The sequence below is a fragment of the Ambystoma mexicanum genome, chromosome 2q (genome assembly GCF_040938575.1).
Source record: "Ambystoma mexicanum isolate Mex_15411 chromosome 2q, UKY_AmexF1_1, whole genome shotgun sequence".
In the NCBI taxonomy this organism is placed as follows: Eukaryota; Metazoa; Chordata; class Amphibia; order Caudata; family Ambystomatidae; genus Ambystoma; species Ambystoma mexicanum.
Window position 1 is genome coordinate 654,648,202 of NC_090924.1, and position 25,525 is coordinate 654,673,726.

Here is a 25,525-nt window from a genome sequence, read left to right on the forward strand (position 1 = left end):
TTGACATTTTAATCAATTAGCAAAAATGTTTAGGAATCATTGATACTGCAATAAGAAATAGAGCCTTACTTGTTTGTAATAGAATTTTCGTAATTTGATAATTTATCATGAGTGCTCACAAATAAAAGCAACGACAGTAACATTTGTTATTTCTTTCTGTTTTTCCTCCTTCGTTACTTTGAATTAATGGAATTCCGTTCGTTTATCTCCAGGGGCGTTGCTAGGGGGAGGGGGGGGCTAAGGGGGCTATAGCCCCTGATCTTTTGGTTGTAGCCCCTGATAGAATCTCAGGAGCTACAGCCAAAAGACTAGCTAGCCCCCAGTCCCGACAGTTCCAACATCAGCTTAGCCCCGGGTCTTTTCCAGACCTAGCAACTCCCCTGTTTATCTCACCATTCGATTGCATGCAGTTTTATTATTCATTTGTGGATTGATGATTAGCTGTTTATGTAGCATTCGACGTGTCAACACACATGAATCAAAAACATTCTCCTTTATACGGGGAAGGGTATAATTGGCGTACCCGATTCATGGAGTGTGCCATGCATTAAAGTATCCTAAGTGTTTTGTGCTGGGCCAAAGATACAAGGCCTCATTACGAGGATGGCGGTCCCGTAAAGAACGGTGCCCGTACAGAACCGGCACCGTTCATTACAGGATGCCTGATTACGAGGTCCCCTAGCAGAACCCGTAACAGATGTCTGGTAAAACCAGATGTCCTTTCCGGATCCCGCGAGGGGACCAAGGAGCTAATAACGGGCCTGTTATCAACGGGCCCATTATTAGCTCCATCCCCATTCCCATTGAGCCCTATGGGAGCTCAAATGGGAATGGGGAATGGTTCTGTGCATGAGGAATTACCGGGTCCTCCAAGGTCGGAATGACCTGGTAATTCCTCATTCACAGAACCCGGTATTGGAGCCGGTATGCAGGCAGCCATGGCGCTAATAGCACCATGGCTACCTCCATAATCGTAATTAGGCCCATTATCTCACCAGTTACAATCCTGTGTAAGAGCGTGTTCGCTGGCTTTGTTCTCAAGGATTCGGTGTGTAGGCGCCATTCTGATCCTACTGTTTAGCTTTTTTTTGCTTTCTTCAGTGTGGCCATTCTCTAGTTGCATTCGGCCCCAGGCGGTGGCCATGTTGGGGATACCTCCGCAAGCTGTCAATGTTACAAGCCTTATTACTAATGTTCAAATAATATAGACAGATGAATACTCTTACCCTAGTTTTATGTTCTCAGGGTGTGCATTAGTTTACAGAGGTCTGTAAAGGATCTGCATCAAATATTTTCTTTATTAAATGGAAAAAGGAAAGTTATACTATGGACTCATTTGGATATATTATAAGTAATATGGGCTTTTCAGTAATGAGGACGATGTCAGGTTATTTTCTTAATTGAGCTACGTATGATGTAATGTGTGTGCGCCAGAACTATCTTGTGTTCACTGCATGGGCAGCAGACCTATAGTGTGTTTTGTAGTGCTTCTTATTGCCATAGAGAATGAAACGTGAGCCACATCCTTGTGGGAACCATTATGAAAAATATCATGTAATTACCTCAACTGTGATATTATTGTACCAGTGTAGAGTGATAGCGAAATTATGGGTATAGGTGTGGGTTGGCTAGGAGGCTGTGTGCTGTAAACGACATCTGTTACTATTAGCTTTTTTAAAGGTACTGTGTGTGCCATTCTCAGGATTCAATCCTGTGGCCACTTCCAACTTCATATTGTTTTTATTCCTATTGGTCTTAAGATTTGGAAGGCCAGCAAAGCAAGTTTCTTGCTTCTATTCCATCCCAACCTATGGAGAGTGAGTGGTTATTTCTGTTTAAATAAATATTTTTTAAATTACTTAATTGATATTCCTATGAGATTTGTCTAAATAACATTAAGTTGTTTGGAAGCATGTGTTGATCCTGACGCAATGGCAATGACTGCTATCATTCTGTGTTAATTATGTGGAGAAATGTACATTTTCTGAACATCAATTTACATTAGTATGATTCTCCAGCACAAATGGTGTCTGGAATAGGAACACGTTTATAAATAAATGCCACTTTGCATGTCTGTGAGCCATTTCCAAAGTCTGTCAGTGGCGGAGATTCTTGCATATCATATGTAATGTAATGTAATGTGCATTTGTATAGCACCTTTCACCATTGGTATGGTCCCAACGCACTGTAGGTTTAACGCCCTCTGAGGACGAAGGTCCAGGTATGGGAACATTTGTCAGAGTTGAAGAATGCGTGTGTGTGCATTTTAGCCGATAGGCAAGGTAAGTAGGGGTGGCCAAGTCCCTGCTAGTCACCCATGTTGAGCCGGCATGTGGATGGGTGCTGAGAGGTAGTTTGGAGAGAATGCGAGGACAGGAAAGATATGATGCATACAGTTAGACCAAATGTTGTCATGGGGGATAGCTGCATTTGAATGACAGAGGTGTTGTGCACTGTGTCTTAGAGTGTTTTAGGGTGGTGCCTGTAGTGGATTTGTGCTGAGAGGTAGACTGGATTTATTTATTTATTTTGACATTTATATAGCGCACCAAACCCTCAGGTATCAAGGTGCTATTACATACATGTTGCTCTTAGTGCTTTTGTTACAGATACATATTACTTGGGGCGCTTATGTTACGGTGAGGCAGAGCTGCGCCTCATGTTACAGTCGCTACTGCCATGTTACAGGTACAGTTGTTAGTCACATCAAATGGATAAAACGGTGCTAAATGCCGGAGCAGCTGAGATTACAAGGCGTAAAAGCAGAATGACAAATACAAAGTGCTGCATGGGCTATGAGAGTCAAATCCAAAATTACATGCAGGTAAAGTACAGGAGCAGAGCAGGCTGCAAAATTCAAAGCCTTTCGTTTTAAGTGGGTCAAATATATGTGCAGAGTGGGTTGCGAGGGTCAAATCCATAGGTTGCATGTGGGTCACATACACGAGAAGCACAGGCTGCGAGAGTCAAGTCCAAAATTTGAATGTGGAACATATACAGGAGCAGCGTAAGCTACTAAGGTCAAATCAAATAGTTGCATGTGGGACAAAAGCAAAAAGTCAAAGGGCCTCATTATTAGGCTGCCGGACCCGGAATGAAGGGGGCCGGTGCTGGACTGGCCCCCTTCAATCCGGGAGCGCCGATTACGAGCTTCCCATCGCCGGACCCGCATCGCACGCCTGGTAAAACCAGGCGTGCTTCCCGGGTCCCGGTTTGGGGAAGAGGGAGGGAATAACGGGCCAGATGTAATCTGCCCGTTATTACCTCCCTCCCCATTCCCATTGAGCCCTATGGGGGCTCAAATGGGAATGGGGATGGGTTCCTGCATGGAGGATTTACTGGGTCCTCCTATCTCGGAGTAACCCGGTAAGTCCCCATTGCAGGAACCCGGTAATGGAGCCCGGAACGGAGGCAGCCATGGAGCTAATTGCTCCATGGCTACCTCCATTCTCGTAATGAGGCCCAAAGCCTTTAGTTACACGTGGGTCAAATATATGTGCAGCGAGAGTCAGGTACATTAGATACATGTGGGATTAAAAGACATGTGCAGCGCTGGCTACAACATTAAAAAAATGTAGTTACATGGGACTAGAAAGAGTGCAGCATGGGCTGCGGCAGACAAATCCATTGGTACAAGTAGGTTAGAGACACAGCGCAGGCTGCTAGTGAATAGAGCCATGAGACAAGGTAATATCACAGGTAAGATGGGAGGCGGCATGGTAAGAGGCCAGAGGGAGGGGAGAACGACCTTCCTTATCTTGCTCAGGCGGAGATGGCGAGGACGCTGTTCGATTGTCACTCAGAAGCGACGGAGTTGAGGGCCAAGGTAGTGAGCCAATAAATTGGGTGGAGCCGCCGAAAAGCCTGCACCTTCTCTGTGATGCTGTCATGGTGCGCAAAAGATGCACCCCAGCCAATGGGGACGGACCCGGCAGGAGCATGCTGGTCTTGGTACTCCTCGCAGATGGCCGATCGGGTGGCAGCCATGTTGGTGTGGGATGGAATACCTGCCTGCACTGCCCGTTCCAAGGAAGAAGACGAAGTAGCAGGCCCAGACAAGTGAACAGGCCTTTTATGTGGGCCTTCTCTGTGAGGCCACACTGGCTGCGCCATCTGGCTCCGGTCAACATGCATAGTATGTAAGAGCGGCTAGACTGAATTTTTGTTGTGGGGGATAGCAGTATTCTAATAATGGAGGTGTCGTGTACTGTGTCTTAGAGTGGTGCATGTAGTGAATGGGTGCTGAGAGGTGGTCTGAGCAGTAGATACATTATGTGAGCGGCTAGACTGCATTTTATTGTGGGTGATAGCTGCATTTTAAAGGCAGAGGTGGAGGTGGTGTGTGCTGTGTTTTAGAGTGGTGCATGCAGTGGATGGGTACTGAGAAGTGGTCTGGCTAGTATGCTTGAGCAGGAGATAAATTATCCGAGCAGCTAGACCGAATTGTACTGTGGGGGATAGTTGCATTCTAATGGCAGAGGAGTTTGCAGTGTGACTTAGATGTGGATGTAGTCTGCAGAGAAAGTGAGAGTAGGAGATCAATATTATATGTGCAGATAGACTGAAATTGTGTCATGGGGATAGCTGCATTCTGATGACTGAGGTTTTGTGCAATTAATCTTAGTATAGTGTATGTAATGGATGTGTGCTTAGATGTGGTATAGGGAGTATGCAAAGATAGGAGAGACAATATGAGTGCAGCTAGACTGAATTTTGTCCTGGCGATAGCTGCATTCTAATGGCTGAGGTGTTGTGCAACGTGTCTTTGAGTGGTGCATGTAGAGGATGTCTGCTGAGAGGTAGTCTGGAGAGTATTCGAGAGTGGGAGAAACATTATGTGTGTAGTTAGACCACATTTGTATTGAGGGGGATAGCTGCATTCTAATGGCAGAGGCATTGTGTACTGTGTCTTAGAGTAGTGTGTGTAGTGGAGGGTGTTGAGAGGTGGTCTGGAGAGTGTGAGAGAGCAAAAGATACACTAAATGAGCAGCTAGGCTGAATTTGTATCATGGGGGATAACTGCATTCTACTGGCAGAGGTGTTGTGGAATGTGTTTTAGAGAGATGCATGTAATGGACCGGTGCTGAGAGGTGGTCTAGATAGTGGAGGAAGATTATGTGAGCAGCTAGACTGAATTTTTTTTGTGGGGCATAGCTGCATTCTAATGGCAGATGTGGGTGGGTTGGCGTGCCTTTGGCCAGTATCCATAAGCATGGAGTGTGATACGTATGTACCATACACGTGTGTCCAGGCTGGTTCTTCATTGCATAGATGCAGCTGGATTTGTACAAAACGGAAGGTGTATAGACACCATTAATTATCTTCTTCTAATGGGTAACTTCTCTACGGGCTTCAACCTGTAAGAACACATTTTATAATACATTTTTTCTCATTATCCTAGCCATGAGATGCCTTTGAACCTACGCAAAACCTCCGTTTATTTTGACTGATGCTTTCTAAGCCAAAGGTCTATGTGATCACTTCAGCCATTAATTTACATAATGACATCACTTGACTGCTCATAATCCATCGATTTAACAATACATTTAGCAGACGAAAATCACTTCTTACCACCACGGTTCCCTGCTTATTTCTGATATTTTCTGTATTTTTCTTAGCAAAATGAATGAACATGTGCTCCTTTCATAAATACAGATGGCCTATACATGTTGGCTAAGGAATGCAAGTTGACAGCGGCCATGGTTTTATTTCAGAGTGTATTAGCAGCTTGGGCAGTCTGAACCAAACAGGTTTTCAAACTATCCACTAAAAGAAACGTGCAACGCATTTCTTTTGAGCCTTTTAACAGAAGGTATGTGAAATATAGTTTCAGAATACACAAATAAGCAAATTATTATTGTTTCAAATTGCTATGCTTGCAATCAAACCAAACTTTATAATATAGTCTATGTGCCCAGATCAGACGTAAACTATTTGTCCTCTTTATTGTCACTTTCGGAACGTGGGGGGCATTTTGACATGCTTCTGACTTGTATTCTCCACAATACGAAATGATAAAACATGTCAATTCTTTTCCACCGATGGTGGTGGCTGATAGAATGTGAAAAGTGTTTTATCAGAGCACAATTCACAAACATTTGTACTTGAATAAATTAGGGCTTGCCAGTGAGCATCTCGGGCATGCTCCAGACATCTACAGATTTGTTCCAGGGCATCTCGGGCATGCTTCAGGCATCTACAGATTTGCCCCAGAGCATCTCGGGCATGCTCCAGGCATTTATAAATTTGCTCCAGGGCATCTCGGGCCTGCTTCAGGCATCTACAGATTTGCTCCAGCGCATCTCGGGCATGCTCCAGGCATTTATAGATTTGCCCCAGGGAATCTCGGGCATGCTCCAGGCATCTACAGATTTGCTCAAGTTTTACAATTCGTCACTCAGCTATAAGGTAGCAGCTGCAAACCTGAGGAGCTTTCAGGTATGTCTGATTTAAATAAGGCCCATTTTGCAGCAGAAGGTGAAATGTATTGCTTTGCAGCCTTGTCATCTCTATGTAGCCCTTTATGTTCAGAAGAGCAATTGCTAAGAAGAATTTTATGGTAGCGGGATGTTTGGCCGCAGTAGATTTAATCGAGGGAGAATTGGTCAAATTTGGTATGCCGCATGTTACCGCAAAAGTATGTGGAGGGTGGGTTAGGGGGAAAATAAAGGTAGGGGTTGATTGTGAGGCTGCAGGGGTTCATCCCCCCGGCATACACATGTGGTAAAATGTTCTTAAAGAAAAAAATACATTCAACCAATCCTCCCCCGATGAAATAAATATAAAGAAATCACACAGAACCAGTTTTATTTCATTTGGTCGTCTTCACTCTGGTGTGCTATTGGCATGCCTGCTGTGCTGTAGCCCACCAGGTTCCCCATTATGTCCAACACCATGGTCATACGACTCCCTCTATGACACAGAGCCCACCGGAATGAAGTCAGGGGATCTGCCAACAAACTATCACCTCACACAGAATCATGAGAAACAACCAGAGTGTTATATGGAAGGTTTTAGGGTTGTACAAATTACTCTGGAGCCTCAGGTGATGTAGACAGCTTTACTGGGTTTGTAAATTACAGGTAAGTACAATAGGAGTAGGTATGGTATACATAAGATAAGTTAATGGGAGAGAAGCATCCACCTTCAAGCTACAGTTCCCAAATGACTCTCTGGAATCACAGTAGCTTTACTTAATAACATTAATAACATTAAGCTCAGACACACAGATCAGATACAACCAGATAAGGTAAAGCCCAACACATCTCCCCCTTACATAACAATATAAACACTACGGAAGAGACAGAAAGAACAGTCGCCACTAACACATTTATAAGACCACAAACCACAGACTATCCTTCTAAATTCACCTCTCCAGCACACCACTCCGAGCAATAAAGCTATTGCCCTCCAGAGACCCTTAAAGTAGCTACCAAATAGCCATACCATTTCCAGAACTATCAACAGTACCATAACAGGTCTATTATGGAACTCGCACAAGGGAACCAGCCCACCATCTAGCACCAAACATTCACCAACTAAACTTCATACCTATAACCATACTTCATCATCCGCCAACAATTAGTTGTGCCAAACACAAAAAAACAGGGTTCAAACCCACCTGACCGCCTAAAGCAACAAAACAAGCTCCACTCCATGGAACCAACCAACCAGTCGGCATCCTCATACCACTACCTTTGGCATCCATGTCGGCATCCACGTACCAACAATAGGCACACAACATGGGAACCATATCGCACAGCAATTTGTACCACTAATGAGGGCATCTGAATCCCACTCACTATGTGGCATTACAATAGCCGGGCATGGAGCTCCCGCACGCCATTGCACCACCATAGTCGGGCAAACAGATCCCACACACCAATTGTCACAACAAAAAAACAGGACATCCAAACCCGCACCACAATTGGCACGACCTGAGCAACCATATGCTCCAAACTCACTTGCGCCACCAGGCTTCCAAACTCACACCACAATTGGCACCATACCTGAGCAACCATATGCTCTACCTATTGGCACCAGATCTGAGCAACCATATGCTCCACTTCTTGGCACCCGACCTGAGAAAGCATATGCTCCAAACTCACTCGCATCATTAGGCATCCAAACTCGTACCAAAATTGGCACCACAACTGAGCAACCACTTGTTCCACCTTTTGGACCTGACCTGAGCAACGACATGCTCCACACTCACTTGCACCATCACCCACACACATTCCCCCACCACAAACCAAATGGACGAATTGAGCATTAAAACATGGTAAAACAAAAAAATAAGCAGCACCACACTAGAGTCCCAACATTTTAAGCTTGCAGAGTCCATCCTGGTGGTGAACCTGTGGAAGAAATGTAAGGTTAAGTGCAAGGCAGATCATAACTAAAATGTTCTTTACATCCAGTAGGTCACATCAAAATCATCAGAACATCCACAAAATACACATTTTGGCGCCACGAAACACCACCACGCTTGGCACCATACATCACCACCAATATGGCTTCAACACATGCCATCACTAGAGCCACACACATGCCAACTCTTTTGGCACCCACAAGACAGGAAACACCTTCCCACACAAAACATGTCCACTTATGCCATTTGAACATCTTAATACGGACCAACCCTACCTTAAATGTCAAATTTGCAACCCAAAAGGTTTCACTCAGCAAACTATGAATGATGGCACCATCTCATGAACCACATTAATTTGCATCTTGTACCCTTAAGAGAAGTTGCCACAACCTAGTAACCGGGTCATTAAATGAACACCCCCAAAACATAACATCATTCTCATTTCAAAACAAAACATTGAAACAATGCAATAATACGGTAGTACAGTGAGCACACTGCACTGTGACAGCGACAACCTCCGGATCACGTCGTAGTTACACAGAAGAATGTGCCTGCATACACAACACATTACACTCTCTTGATGAAACTATTGCAAACTTGAAATCCTTTGGAACCAACCCGCGTCACCATCGTTGAAAGCACCAAAATGTACTTCTCTTTCAAATTCCTCGCAATACGCCGTTGCGTATCCTTCATAGTTCCTGATCTTTATGGACGCTCCAAGCACTTTGGGAGGTCCTTTACTCAGAACTCCCCCAGTTGCATCGCCGTCAGTGCAGTACATGCGAAGAAGATCTTGTCCCAGCTGTAAGAGACGTCTTGAGCATGCAGCCAGGTCCTTTACTTGGGAAAGAAGACCTTGTCCCAGCTGTAAGAGACGTCTTGAGCACGCAGCCAGGTCCTTTACTTGGGATAACTCATCACTACCATGACGCACTACCAACAGTTCCACCCTTCAAGAACCTTAGCAGAGGATTCCATTTGCCGCCTGACATTGCCGACACACCGCGAAGCCCTATGACGTTACCACTATAGAGCGGAGCCCCGAGCAGCACACATCTGCAGGACCAACCGTCATCTGCAATACGCCACCATCCGCAATGTCTCCACACTATGGCAGGCTGAACCACAACACCAGCAGAACACCACGTTGTCAACACCCGGTACAAACCTTTCCACAACTTCTTCACTGTACCTCCAGTTGCTGCTTTTGGTTGCAATTTTCAATGTTGACCAACAAATTCACTCAATTGTTCCCCAGCCCCTTACTCTGCCATTGTAATAAGCCACTCCCCTCCATAGCACTCTGAGTCAGGCGCACCATAGCTCTTCAATACTCTTTCCAGGCGCTCTCTATAGCAAAGGGAGGTTACAAATGACTTGGTGACAGAACCAGGTGTGAAGCGCAGCCCCCCACAAAACACTCAGGTGTGCCTGCTCACTCCAATCATGCAGGGCATGGGGCACGCTCACCTTGGGGCCCGAGCGATTGAAACCAGAACTTTATTACAGTAGAGTAAGATTTAGTTAACAAAAAGAACTTCTGGTTGAATGCTTATGTAGTGGAGCTAAGTATAGAGGTGGGAATGGGGGAGACATTCAGGGAGTAAGGAGTGTTCAAAGGTAAGGCAATTTATTTGAATAGAAAACAAGTTCTGGAACGAAATGTCCGAAAATGTGTTTGGAGTGGTGGGGCTAAGGAGTTAATGCTGTTTCCATTTATTAAGAATGATTTTCATACTATGTCACTAAAATAACACAAGATTGGGTCCCTTGCAACTCAATAAAGGTGGCAGTCACACCTCTGCTGAAAGCACGTATATCTGACAATTACATCGTTGCCAACCACCATTATATTTCAAACCTGTGCTAGGGAGCCGCCGTTACGGTGTGCTCACAGCAATTTCTTCACTACACCAAAGAGACCAAGCGACCTCATGGCTTACATCCAAGGTCCTGTTCACACAAAGGTACTGAGAGCACTCTTATCCATTCCATAGCGGGGATACTCCAGAGCCTGGAAGTATTCTACTGTGATGTTGGAAGGTCTACTGACTTTCTTGAATGTTGGCAATCATGCGCTTCTCCTGCCTGAGCAAACCACCAGCCATGGGGGACATTGGACAGAATGTGTTAAAACAGGGCACCCTCCGGGAACCATCTGTTCAGCGTTACAAGTAGTTTGGATTCAGAGTTTAACATTGAAATGAAAAAGGATCAAATCTGTTTAAGATTCAATAAATGAGGCGAATACCCATGTGCTTTGGATAAAGATGCACAGCTAACCAGTTATAGACCTCCAAAGCAGCACACAGAACTGTGAAAACACAATTAAACAGACAACGAGATTGATTGCCACATGTAGCATTCATAAAAACACAGCATAAAACGTAAGGTTAGAAAACATTACTGGGGCAAAGCACAGATAATGACTTGAAATAATTCCTTCCAGATAACTCATAATTCTATTTTTAATGTATTCCTACTCTAATGGATAAGCCCATGAGACGTTATTTGGAGCCTAAAACATCACAATGAATAGAGTGGTTGACAAGGAAAGTGAATGTTTTTTTTGGTGCTCTCTGCACAGACATGACTGCTCATTGTGAATGAACGTTAACAAATGAAATGGGTGATAAACCAATTCATAACTTGTAGTATACACCTAATCTGCAGATATTACCATACACGTGTAGTTAGCATTATGGCAATGACCCTACACATTTAAAATTCTATGGTGCCTGATGGTCGGGGTCCATGTAAGATGCAGAGGTCACAATGATCATTAGATACAAGAGCCTCCAGCCTATGGGACACAATTAAGAAATAGATTAATGTTTTCTTAATGAGGATAGAACACTCTAAAAACACAGGCTTTAACCTGTTGCAATCAATTAAGGTATTGAACCTACATCCACTTTACTTTCTGTTGTCCCCTTTCCAAAAATGGTATAAATTGCAGACTACTTCAATCTGAGATACCCCCTTTTCTCTCATTCACTCTCATCCTTGCACTCTGCTTGCCCTAACAAATGATAATTGCCCTCATCCCGAGGACGGCGGCAACCTGGTGCCGCTGGCGGGTTGCCGCCGGTTCCGGAAATGCTGAATCCGCCGCCTGACTTCCTAGTGCAACCGAGACATTACAAGTACCTGCAGCTCGGGAAGTCAGGCAGCGGGTTCGGTAACTCCCCATTCCTGTGGAGTCCCATAGGACTCCATGGGAGTGGGCAGACGGAGGTACCGGCACCCTTGTTTCCGGACCGCCACTCTTGGAATGAGGCCCAATTTCTTTTAAAATATATATTTGCTTTATCCACACAAATAATTGATTGTAAATATCACCCAGCTATTACCCATGGATATAATGAATGTGATAAAACCACTTGTATATGACTTTGATGACTAATGCCAAACCATTTGTCTTGTAGACACTGCGCTCATTTTATTAATACTGATCCAAGATTTCTGCTGCCAAGGGAAGTGCCATCCGATACGGTTCTATGTGATTTCATCGAGGGACTTTTCATCGCAGGGTTTTTTGCCGCTGATTTTTTTTCCCAAAAAAAACATTGATTTTTTTTTTTGGGAGGGTTACCCCCACAAACCCCCCGTCCGTTTAATTGTTTTAATATTCCCCTAGACGCACACCAAATGCATTTAAATTTTTACCCCAAAAAAAAAAATCAATGTTTTTTTAAAAAAAAAAAAATCACGGCAAAAAACCCTGCGATGAAAAGCCTGTCGATGAAATGACGGTATACCATCCGATATACGACCTTTATAAGAATTGTAATATATCGCTCTTCATGCAGGCAGACCAGCATCCTTCCCAAAGCTTGACAGAGAGACACATGTTGACTTTGTATGCCATTAAACCTTGAGCAAGATTGCCAGGACTCAAGTGTGGGTAGTATTCAAACTGTGGCGATATTACTACTAATATGAAAATGAGGCCTTCATATCATCTTGGACTTCATGTGGCTGCTGATGTAACCAGACTTCTAGACTTGATGTGCATCTGGGGTTTATAAAAGAATTTAAGAGGCTTTTTCAGGTGATGGAGAATTGGAAGCACAATACTCACCTATGCCTTAATGGGCTCAAATGAAAAATATGCAATCAACTAGAGCCACAACATAGCTTAAAGGTCTGGTTTAATTCATTATTCACTAGTTTGATCCCAGAGAACTTTGTGGGTCCAGTTTGACTCCCACATATCCCTCCAATGTCAAAAGAATAAGTCACTAAGGGAAAAGAAATATGAACCCAGATTGATCAAGAGGTTCTTATCTGTGCGCTCACATACCTATAGAACTAGTCTCAGCCTGGTGCCCACTGCCTCCAGATTGAGAGTGATGCAACATTGTTAATGTCGACTGATGACTTGACCTGAACAAGCAGTTCAGAACTGGTGCTCTGTTGGAGCCTAAAGCCACTTATGATTTGCAAAGCCCTATTCTGCATGGATTGGGCATGTTGGGTGACCATCCCACTACATCCGTAGTCTTGTCCAATGAGATGAAGCGAACCATTTTCCTCTCTGAACATCGAGGCTCAGTGGCCCAACCCATATAAACGATGGCGCCGAGTGGAGTTAAAAAGACGTAGAAAAAGCTATACTTTGAAGCCAGACCTGAACTTCAGCTGTTTTAGTATGAAATTCTGTTAATTACTAGGTAATTTATAGTTAGCTCTTAGCTTATTTGCAGTCAGATTTCTTTGAGCCGTAAACATGCTTTGGGTTGGCATGTAATGCTTTATGAATTCAAATGAACTTAAGGTAACAGGAATATGAATAAAATGTTGTCTTTCCAGTAAAAGACAGCACACGCATGGAATTGCACGGATTTGTCAGGATCTCCATCATCATGCTCACCTCTTTCGTTGCACAGCATTCTGTAATTTGGGATGAACGCTGTGTAAGGTGAGAAATCCTATTCAGCAAATCGCAACACATGACTCAAGAATCAATCCATCTGAGCACGTAGTATGGGGATTTTCTGGTTGGAAGCCTGGCGTGGGATGGTAGAAGTCAGACCTGAATTCAATGGTCAGGCCTGTGCATGCATGCATTGCAGAAATGCCTGTGCAATGTTATATAAAACAATATAACTAGGGCTTGACCAGCATGACTTTTGCCAGCCTCTGTGTATTCAGAGCGAGGGAATGCTTAGAGTTAGTTGGGAGAAAGGAGAGGAGAAAGACATTGAATTATTCTAGTACAGATGGCGGATTTTCCTTCTCGAGATAGCTGATTCTCCCTCTCAAGATGGCTGATTTCCCCAAGTTGGGTGATTTGCCTTCTCAAAATTCCTGATTTTCTATCTCAGCATGGCTGATTTTCTTCTGCTGAAACAATGTCCAGCCTACACATGTACTGAAAAATGCTGAGATAGTTAGGCATTTACAAAACAGACCACAAGTCTTTTGAAGCTGGGTTTTGGAACCTCAAATTTAGATTGAATTTCACTGTTATGTCCTCAGCATGAAGAACGCTTTTCCTAAAAGACCAAGCCATTGATTTTCACATTATAAAACTAACCACACCCACATCTGATGTATTCTGTGTACTAACATGTCTAGTTCTTATAGAGAGCCCAGAATGATTGTCAGAAACTAAATATAAATGCGTGCTTCCATAAACAGGAAGCACCCATTAATGAAACTGCAGCAAACATGATATGCTTTGGAATCTTTAGTCTGTAGGAATTTAATGATGATACCCTTCTCACTTCCATCCACAAGTAAAGTGATGGTATCACTGACAGTGCCACAAATATAACGCTGCACTATAAGACAATGGGCCTCATCACAAGTCCGGCAGGAAATCCAGCACAATTACCACCGGGTTGTAATAACGTTACTGCTGGGTCGTGCTGTGGAATTAGCGCTGCATCACAACCTGACGTGATTGTGCCCCAACCCTGGTGGTAACGCTATTAGCGCTCGGTGGTAACCGCACTAAAATAAGGGCCACTGTCAAGAAAGTTGCACTAATAGCGCTATCACTGCCGATCCCGGCGCTATAAGCGCCGGCTGAAATTGAATCACCGCCAAAACAGGAAGCATCGTGGCAGACATTTTGAAAAACACAACTCATTAAAGATATCTCCACTTCCTGCAGCCATCCGGTCCTGGTAAACAGCAAAAATGTCTCAGGAGAGGATAAGAGGCAAGGGGCCTCATTACAACTCAGGCGTTAAGGGTTAACGCCGTCGTTAACCCTTAACGCCTGATTCCAATTTTAACGGCTGCTTTTAGCAGGCGTTAAAATTCATGGCGCTAAACCGCCTTTGCTAATTACGGCACCGTAATTTACGGTGCCGTAATTAGCGCCTTCCCCACTCCCATTATGACCTGTGGGGCAAAAATGGGAATGGGGAAGGGTAAATGGGAAATGGGGATTTACCGCCCCACTCACCTTGGAATGGGGCGGTAAATCCGCCATCCACCATGGTGTAAGCATAGTTTACACCATGGTGGTAAAGTTGGTGTACTTACCGCCTGGGTCGTAATGACCCCAAAGGTGGCTGAAAACCGCCTCCATAAAGCCAAATTCAGCAAGGGGGAACTGGTTGTCCTCACATACGAAGCAATCTCACACTGTGATGAACTCTACGGCAGTCGCCATTGTGAGACCAGTGGGCAGCACAGGAAAGCCATCTGGACTTCCATCTCCCAGAAGGTGACAGCAGTATCCAGTCCAGCGTACCCGGTGATGGAGAGGATTGCCGCAAGCAGTGGAACGACCTAGGGTGCGGGGACTGCTGTGCCAACACCGCTAGGAGTCCCTGGCGACTGGAGGAGGCACTGTAGAGCCACTGGTCCTCACTGCCTGGGAGGAGGAATGTAGAACAGTGCTGGACCTTGAAGTGATAGAAGGAGTAGGCAGTGATGAGGCGATGTCAGCAGCCAGGAGGCAGGAGGTGAATCCCAGCATAAGATTCCCAAGTGGTAAGGGACATAGGTCAGCATACCCAGAAGCTGGGCAAGCCAACAAAGCAGAGTGATGGGGTGGCACATCAGCCACCCTCCACATCAGCCATGGGGCAGGTCACCAAGGGTACCCTGAGCCTCACAGCAGTGGGAAGGCCAGGCAAGTGAACCAAACCTATCTCATGTGCACCACACCCCTACTGCCACACCCTGTGCTAGTGGTATTGAGGTGCGTGAGCGACCACAACACCGTGCAGCAGTCACACCAGCATGTTGTGACCTCAGTAGGCCCGCCCTATGTCGGCATGGCAGACAAGACAAGGGAAGTACACATCCCACACACAAACATGTGCTGAGCCTGCTAATCACCGTGCACCACTGTGCAGTCCTGCTGGCTACACACACAGCAGTGCCCCATAGAGTCATGACAGTGCCATGGAATAAGCCATACCCCCCATGTGAGTGCCACCCGGGAAGGGGATGTGGGGCCATGAAGGAACACAAGCATGCATACCAGAGATAAGCTTCCCCAGCATAGACACCCTGGCCTACCCACACAGAGTCTAAAGACCAACAGGCCATGGGTCACGCACCCATCGTTACATGCAACCCCATGAAGCTGGGCCCACATGAATCCTCCCATGTCCAACCATACCCATTTGCCATATGTGTGGGGTCACACTCTGTCCCATTGCAATTGTGCCTTGCATGCCAACACACGTGGGTGAACCATACCTGATAACATTTCTTACATCCCCTACTGACATGAACTAAGAACAATTTAAGTTTAGGACAGCTTTTCATATCTTAAACCACCTGTACACATGGTAGCAATGAAATATGCTCTTCAAACGTACAGCACACTTTAACATGGAAGGTAGTGTGTGACACTTGCTGAACAAATATGCGTAGGCTCTGCAAGAGCAGCCAATGTCCCGGAAATGGTGCTTTGCTGTCCTGGCAGATGGGCCGACCACAAATGACAGCTAACAGCCTGTTTTAACTACACACCATTAGGTGTTAGCTTTGACTTCACACCATTAGGTGTTATCTGAGAGCAGTTCAATACAAATAGAGTTGTATGGGTTGCTGGATTCTGTCTCCTCCCCTGTAACTATTAACACATCACAAGCAGAATCTATTTTATTTAAACAAATTATGCCTACAACTTTAGTCCTTAGTGCTACTTAAATGTCCCTATAAAGGGAGTCTCTCTATTACTGGAATTAGCTGTCCCTAGTTGGGCGCTGGTTTATTGCCTATATAGGTGAGGGGGACAGCCAAAAGCTTGCCCTATCCTGGCTCACTATTTCCTAATACTCTAAAATGGTGCACACCATGTGGGAGTCAACAATCGTCTTTATTTGTGTTGCTGCCACATGGTGTGACTTATCATATAATCATAACAAAATGCGGTCTAATGTTCATTGGTCTTATTTCCGCTATGTGTTATAAAAACAAAGGATGTCCTATAGCCAAGCTCATATAGTCATTACTATTAGTCAGGTGGATCAGGTCATCACCCTGAGCCAATCTCTATCAACCGGTTTCAGTGGGAAAAACAGTTTGCCGCTTTCTTCAGGACTATATATGATGCCTACTGGGGCACTCTATATATACATAAAAAGGACAGTTGCATCATTTCACTGTCTTTCAATTGCTTTGTCTGGAGTGGGCATCTTCCATCTAGATATGATATGATATGATAGGATATGATATGGCATTTGTAACGCGCCTATACGCAAGTGTTTCAAGGCGCGAGGAGGCAGGGAGGGGGAAACAGGGGGGAAAGACAGGCAACGATCCTACTAGGCCAGGTGTCATTCAGATCACGCAAGTGCAGGGGTAGGGGGAAGGGAAAAAGTGCAAGGGGAAGGGGAGAGGGGGAAGTGCTGAACAGGGTAAGTAGAATAAAAAATAAAGAAATAAATAGGGCCAGCTGGTGGCAAGTGCAAGGTAAGTGCAGACAAGTGCTGGGAGGGGGGGCTGTAGGGATGCAGAGACAGTCCCGCAGTGCAGGGGTTGCCAGGGAGGCAGTGCAAGTGGAGAGTGGCTGGGCCAAGGACCGAGGTCGGTGAGAGTGGCCCAGGTGCAGGTTAAGTGCAGTTTCAGTGAAGAATTTAGCAGGGGAGAGGGAGAGAGAAAGCAGAAGCAAAGAGGAAGGTTTTGAGGTGCTTCCGGAACCGAAGATGGTTCTCCTCAAGTTTCAGGGAGACAGGAAGGCTGTTCTAGAAGGATGCCCCTGCCGCAGAGAGAGATCTACCCATGCAAATTTCTTCAGTGCATCTGCTCCCAAAATCCATTGCCTACTGTGGTAGATCATCGGTTCGGTCTCTGTACTCTTTCTGCCGGTAGTCTTGAGTGTTCTTTCTGTCCACTTGATTTTATCAGTGCTGGATAATCATGTATCCTCTTTTCTTGTCTTATTTCCTGTTCATAAGTGTTGTTCCGTGAAGGCTGTTGTGCCTAAAACGTTGCGCGCACGCCGCGTGGATCCGTTTCCTTCCTCCTCTGTTTTCCGGTATCGTCCGCCATCTTGGGAGGGCCTGTTTTTTATAGTCACCGGCTCCTCATATGGCGTGTTTAGTCCTTTTTCAATGTTTGTTGACTCTATTAGCTATATTTCTAACTGGCATCCTGTATTCTATGCCTCTTAAAGGAACATATGGTCATCATAATTTGCTTTTGTTACTACGATCTATAGTATGTAGTATTCTTACATATTTTCATGATACTGCAAATTTATTAAACAAACGTGTAATTTAACTCGGCTCTTGGTGCTTCACGTGGGGCATTCTTAATGTTGCATACATGGTGTAGTGAGTTTTTGGTGTTGTCTACCATGTCCGGCAGATTCCACAAACTCAGCGTTCGACGTTTAAGCATTTTATTACTTCGGTCTGACTTGTGTCTTAATATTTTTGGGATTTTCTTCTATTACTAGATGTTCTGCCTTGTTCCCATCCTTTTCATGTATTACCTACATCTATTTGATTCTGTTTGGTTTATGATCACTCCCTGCTAGTGTATGTTTCCCTATACTTCTCATGATTGTATTTCCCCGTAATATTTCGCCTCCTGAGGGCTATTTGTTAGTCATGCTCTTGCTGTTATGGTTGTGCACCCTTTATTACATGGTCTTACCTGGCTGGTATCATTCCGGCTTCCATGTTTTTCAGCTCAGTTTATCACATCCATCTATTTTTGTTTAGTCTATAATCGCTCACTTCTGGACTGCCAGTGTTTGCCAGCATATTCCTTTGTTCAGGCCAATAACATGGCTCCTTAATCTAAATATCCACAATTGTTCTTGCTTCAACAACATTGCAGCCAGGCTTCCACCTCTCTTTGGTACTTTTACCTTCTCAAGGATAGTCCAGCTCATCTCATTTTCCGAGTGTTTTTGCCATATGTAGTATTCCACTAGTGGAGCAGTGGTTCTCTTCATTCTGATGTTGGATCTATGTTCCCCAATCCTTGTTTTTATTTTTCTGTCATCCCAATGCAGATTTTGTCACATGGACACTTTATTAAGTATACCACATTTGTGGTGTTCCAGTTTGTCGGTATCCTTTGTTCCCAAGGTGTGTTCCAGCCAATTTCTACTGTTGTTGACCGTTTGGTGAATGGACACGCTGCACAGGCACCACAAGGTGTGTGTCCCATGGCCTTTGCTACATTCCACACTGTGGGTTGGTTTTCATTCTCTTCTTTGTAAGTATGTACCAGAATATCACTTATATTCCGCCTTCTCTTGATAGCGAATGTGGGGGTGTCCAAAGTTCCCTCACCCACATTAAGGATAGGCCATACATTTCTGACCTTCTTTTTGATGCGGTTCACTATAGGGGAATGACTGAAGACCGCCATGATCCGGTTATCATCTCTTTTTCTCCTTGGGTGTTGTTCCAGTGTTATTTCTCTTGGGATATTACGTGCCCTTTTCTTGTCGTGCCTTATAATTCTAGGGGCGTAATTTCTTTCTCTTAGTTTTCTTGCCAAGTTGTCTGCTTGGATGTCATATTCAGTTCTTGTGGAGCAGTTTTGCCTAAATTGTAGAAACTGTCCAAAGGGTACATTTTCTTTAGACCAGTGGACAATCGAGGGGATGACCATACCAATGGAATAACAGACCATGACTAAATAACTGGATTTTTTCCAGTGGGAGCTCGGATGCGGATACCACAAGACCGGCAAGAACCCTCAGATTTGAGGATCAACAACAGAATCAGCGTGGAGATGCCCAGGGTTTTCAACAGACCAGAGGCCGCGGGAGATCAAGAGGATGGTGGCAAGGCCAGTCACTGCGTGTCACCCGCAACAGAGGGAGAGGGTGGTATGAACAAAACGCCCCAAACCCATGAATTGGAAACAACGCAGAATAAATCATAATGTACTCATGGCCCAATCTTTAGTGGTAAATCTATCTAATATAATATTGAGTCAAGAACAACTGGGAGTATTACAAAAGGCACTGTCCTTTGTCCCCACAAGCAAACAAGATCCCTTTGAATTACGAATAGAAGTGACACAATTGATGAGGAAGATTCGCCTGAAACATGTTTTCGCAAACAATACATCCCCCACGTGTCAAGGTGCCAACAATCTCCACAACAAGTCTCAATTCTATCCACCTCCTCACGCGATCACCCCAGAGTCAATAACTTTTGAGAAAGCTCTATTGAAAAGAATTGAAATCATTGAGGGAGAAGAGAGTCAACCATTCTTCTACCTCAGGAAAACGGAGCGCCAAGCACTTAAAGAATTACAGAACAATGACCTCATTGTAATTAAGCCCGCAGATAAAGAGGGAGCCATTGTGCTTATGGACAAAAAAGATTATCAGGTTATGGTAAATGATAGGACAACATACAGACGATTTAGAAGTGACCCAACGGAAACATTGAGAAGACTGATTGATCCTATTATTGAAGAAGGCCTTATGGAGGGATATATCAGTCAGAAAGAGGCAGAGTTCCTCTGCCCTAAATATCCCAAGTGTCCAGCATTTTACGCATTACCTAAAATATCTCAATTCACAGATTTCTTTCTAAAGGATGAAGTAACCCATAGGAAATCATATACGAAAGATACCACTGCTGTACTCAACTACCTGGAAGATCTGGTACTACCTAATGACAACATATACATTGTGACAATGGACATAGAGTCATTATAGTCTAGAATACCACAAGGAGAAACCCTCAAAATCATAGAAAAAAAATTACGTGCTAAAAGACCCGAGATAGAAATACCAATCGGCTTCATTATGCAGCTGGCAGAAATTGCCCAAACTAAGAACTATTTCATGATAGATAACAGATTTTTCGAACTAATCTCAGGGACGGCCATGGGGGCAACCTTTGCCCCGCCCATAGCAAATCTATATGTAGCAGTGTTTGAGGAAAGCACCCTCTACCACCAAACCAACCCATTTTCAAGCAACATCCTGAGCTGGTGACGTTATATTGACGATGTCCTGATGTTGTTTGAGGGTAATGAGAACACGTTTAAGAATTTAGAGAATGCTGAACACGCGGAATCCCTTCTTGAAATTCACTTTTGAATCCAGTAAAGAAACAGCAATTTTTCTAGACTTGAAACTCCTAAGGAAGGGAGCAAAAATTGAGACAACAGTCTATCAAAAAACAACAGATTGCAACTCATTACTAGAATTCAGCAGTTTCCAACAGAGATCTCTTAAAGAAAATTTACCCTTTGGACAGTTTCTACGATTTATGGGAAACTGCTCCACAAGAACTGAATATGACATCCAAGCAGACAACTTGGCAAGAAAACTAGGAGAAAGCAATTACCCCCCTAGAATTATAAAGCACGCCAAGAAAAGGGCACGTAATATCCCAAGAGAAATAACACTGGAACAACACCGAAGGAGAAAAAGAGATGATAACCAGATCATGGCGGTCTTCAGTGTTTCACCTATAATGAACCACATCAAAAAGGAGGTCAGAAAATGATGGCCTATCCTTAATATGGGTGAGGGAACTTTGGACACCCCCACGTTCGCTATAAAGAGAAGTGGAATATAATGGATATTCTGGTACATACTTACAAAGAAGAGAATGAAAACCAACCCACAATGTGTCATGTAGCAAAGGCCATGGGACACACACCGTGTGGTGCCTGTGCAGCATGTCCATTCACCAAACGATCAACAACAGTAGAAATTGGCTGGAACACACCTTGGGAACAAAGGATGCTGACAAACTGTGACACCACAAATGTGGTATACTTAATAAAGTGTCCATGTGACAAAATCAACATTGGGATGACAACCAGAAAAATAAAAACAGGGATTGGGGAACATAGATCCAACATCAGAATGAAGAGAACCACTGCTCCACTAGTAGAACACTACCTACAGCAAAAACACTCTGAAAATGAGATGAGCTGGACTATCCTTGAAAAGGTAAAAGTACCAAAGAGAGGTGGAAACCTGGCTGCAATGTTGTTGAAAGGAGAACAATTGTAGGTATTTAGATTAAGGAGCCATATTATTGGCCTGAACGAAGGAATATGCTGGCAAACACTGGCAGTCCAGAGCTGAGTGATTATAGACTAAACAAAAATGGATGGATGTGATAAACTGAGCTGAAAAACATGGAAGCAGGACTGATACCACCCAGATAAGACCATGTAATAAAGGGTGCACAACCATAACAGCAAGAGCATCGCTAACAAATAGCCCTCGGGAGGCGAAATATCATGGGGAAATACAATCATGAGAAGTATAGGGAAACATACACTAGCAGGGAGTGATCATAAACCAAACAGAATCAAATAGATGTAGGTAATACACGAAAAGGATGTGAACAAGATAGAACATCTAGTAATAGAAGAAAATACCAGAAATATTGGAAGACACAAGTCAGACTGAAGTAATAGAATGCTTAAACAATGAACGCAGAGTTTGTGGAATCTGCCGGACACGGTAGACAGCACCAGAAATGTCTCCCACAATGCTTAAAGAGCACAGCAAAGTTGCATGTGTGCTAAAAGAAACTCACTACACCATGTATGCAACATTAAGAAAGCCCTGCATGAAGCACCAAGAGCCGCGTTAAATTACACGTGCGTTTAATAAATTTGCTTTATCATGAAAATATGTACGAATACTACATACTGTAGATTGTAGTAACAAAAGCAAATTATGATGACCATAGGTTCCTTTAAGAGGCATAGAATACAGGATGCCGGTTAGAAATATAGCTAATAGAGTGAACAAACATTGAGAAAGGACTAAACAAGCCATATGAGGAGCCGGTGACTATAAAAAACAGGCCCTCCCAAGATGGCGGATGATACCGGAATACAGAGGAGTAAGGAAACGGATCTGCGTGGCGTGCGCGCAACGTTTTAGGCACGACAGCCTTCACGGAACAACTCTTATGAACAGGAAATAAAACAAGAAAAGAGGATACATGAATATCCAGCACTGATAAAATCAAGTGGACAGAAAGGAGACCCAAGACTCCCGGCAGAAAGAGCAAAGAGACCGAACCGATGATCTACCACAGTAGTCAACGGATTTCGGGAGCAGATACACTGATGAGATGTTCCATCTAGATGGAAGACGCCCGCTCCAGACAAAGCAATTGAAAGACAGCAAAATTATGCAAATGTCCCTTTTATGTATATATAGAGTGCCCCAGTAGACATCATATATAGTCCTGAAGAAAGCGGCAAACTGTTTTTTCCGCTGAAACCGGTTGACAGAGATTGGATCAGGGTGATGATCTGATCCACCTGACTCATAGTAATGAATAAATGAGCTTGGCTATAGGACATCCATTGTTTTTATAACACATAGCGGAAATAAGACCAATGAACATTGGACCGCATTTTGGTGTGATTTTATGATAAGTCACACCAAGTGGCAGCAACACAAATAATGAGGATTGTTGACTCCCACACGGTGTGCACCATTTTAGAGTACTAGGAAAGTAGTGAGCCAGGACAGGGCATGTTTTTGGCTGTCCCCCTCACATATATAGGCGATACACCAGAGCCCAACTAGGGACAGCTAATTCCAAGGATAGACTCCCTTTATAGGGAGTAGCACTAAGGACTAAAGTTGTAGGCATAATTTGTTTAAATAAAATAGATTCTGCTCGTTATCTGACCGCAGCTGTTTGATCTCACATGGGGAGTCTTATATCTGCTAAGAGTTCACGAACAGAAGCATTATGCACATCCGCAAAGTTAATGCCCATAAGGCACCATACAAAGTACAAAGTAACAAGTGAGATAGATGTCGCTTGATAACAGATAGCCGACTAATATAGCCTGCAGAAGCATACCATGCATAATGTTGCAGAGCTTCACGAATGCCATAGAGTACAGTGAAGGCATTTACTAAATGGGTGCAGAGATCTCACTGTGAGGTGCAAAAACCCACCTAATTGGTTTTACATAGGAGGCCTACCTCGAACGAACACAATGACATGCTAGCTCTAGCCCCCACTGTTCCAAACAGCGGATATGATGAACACACGTGCCGGGCCACCATGTTACTTGATACATATATAGCCCTGCACAAAAAGGGAAGAGGAGGTAGCCCAGCAGACTTGCAAGTCCATTCAAGCCGGAGGGGCTGGGGCGGAGTGCAGAGCAGTAGCAGCATACGCGTAAGACAGCCAGTCTCAGCTAAGCAGAACTCGTCAACCCAAAAAGGAGCTGTTTAATTTGAAGAACACTCCACTCTAAGCGTGAGTGACAGATGAGGGCTTGCTGTGTGCACAGAGACTGATGGCATATAGTATAGTGTTGCATAGCTTAATGAGAGATAAAGGTTACCCATTTGTTTAAACTAAAACCACAACGTGTTCTATTATTTATTCATTAAAACATGTTCTTTGCCCACATGGCAATCTTGTTCATAGGTGTGATGTTACGTTATGTTATATCTGCTTTTTCTTTAACTTGTTTAATGAAAATAAGAACCCTCAGAAGATAGGTGATCATATTAAATGCATTAACATGATAACTCCTGTGTCAAGTGTATGAATCAGAGTAATGCATCAAAGTGGTATCTTGTTGAGTCTAAGAACTTGACAATTCCTGACTGTATATGTTTAATCATGTTGATAAGCACGTGAACATAGGCATTCCTGTCTTTTAGTGCTGAGAAACAGCCTAGGGTGAGTGTTGACATGAATGACTGATGGCCAGTGGTCTGTGTTCACAGCCTAAAACAAGGTGGAGATAAGAGACTTGTGGTCACGCCTAATCCTAGGCAATCAAGACACTACAGGCACCCACGCATCGCCAGAGGCGTCAGAGGAGGAGGAGGAGGATGCAGGCCCATCAGGGAACACCGCTACCAGGCCCTCAAGGTCTGCCACTACCACCCCGAAAAGGCCCAAACAGGCCACACCAAGGCCACACCCAGGCGGATGTCCTGGCGCATAATGCCGCACCAGAGCAGGGCCAAGGAAAACACCCACACCACAGGCCACCAGGAGCAGTACAGGGCACACTGCACCAACACCTGCAGCCAGAGGCCGTGACACTGAGGCCACACCTGCTGCCAGGGCAACTGAGGAGCTACAGGGGGACACCAGCCCGGTGGCATCAGCTGCCAAAGGGCCACACTCCCCGGAGAGCCCTCCACACTGGCAGCACCAACACTCCCTAGTAGTAGTACTCCATGCCGCCAGCGCCAAAATTCCCCAGAGTGCCCTCCACACCACCAGCATGCACTGAAACCAGATCCGGATGTGGACACTCCCACATATGGCTCCCCTGCATACAGCCCTTTGCCAGTGCAGACATGTGCATGCTCCCTGGTCTGTACTGTGACATTGGTGCAGGAGGTGATCAAGTGCAAATTCTGCATTCGCTGGTCATGCCATCCTTTGTGTGGACATTCAAATCCCCACCCCCATTAGGGCATGTGACCTGCAGTGCACGTGTGCTAGCTTTTCTACTCACCCACTATCCGGGTCCGTTGTCCTCTGTGCCTCTGCATGTATCCTGGCAGTGTGCTGTTCCGTAGCACCATGGGACCATGGCATCATGGGTGGAACCGGGGTAGCGGGCACATCAGTGTGTGATGATGAGGTTGGGGTCGCAGGTCACCTGCACATTCATGGAGTGGTAGTGCTTGCGGTTTCAGGAAACAGCTTTGTGGGCCTTGGGGGCCAATAGAGCAACATGGGTAAAGTCCAGGGCAGCCATCGCATCTGGCATTTG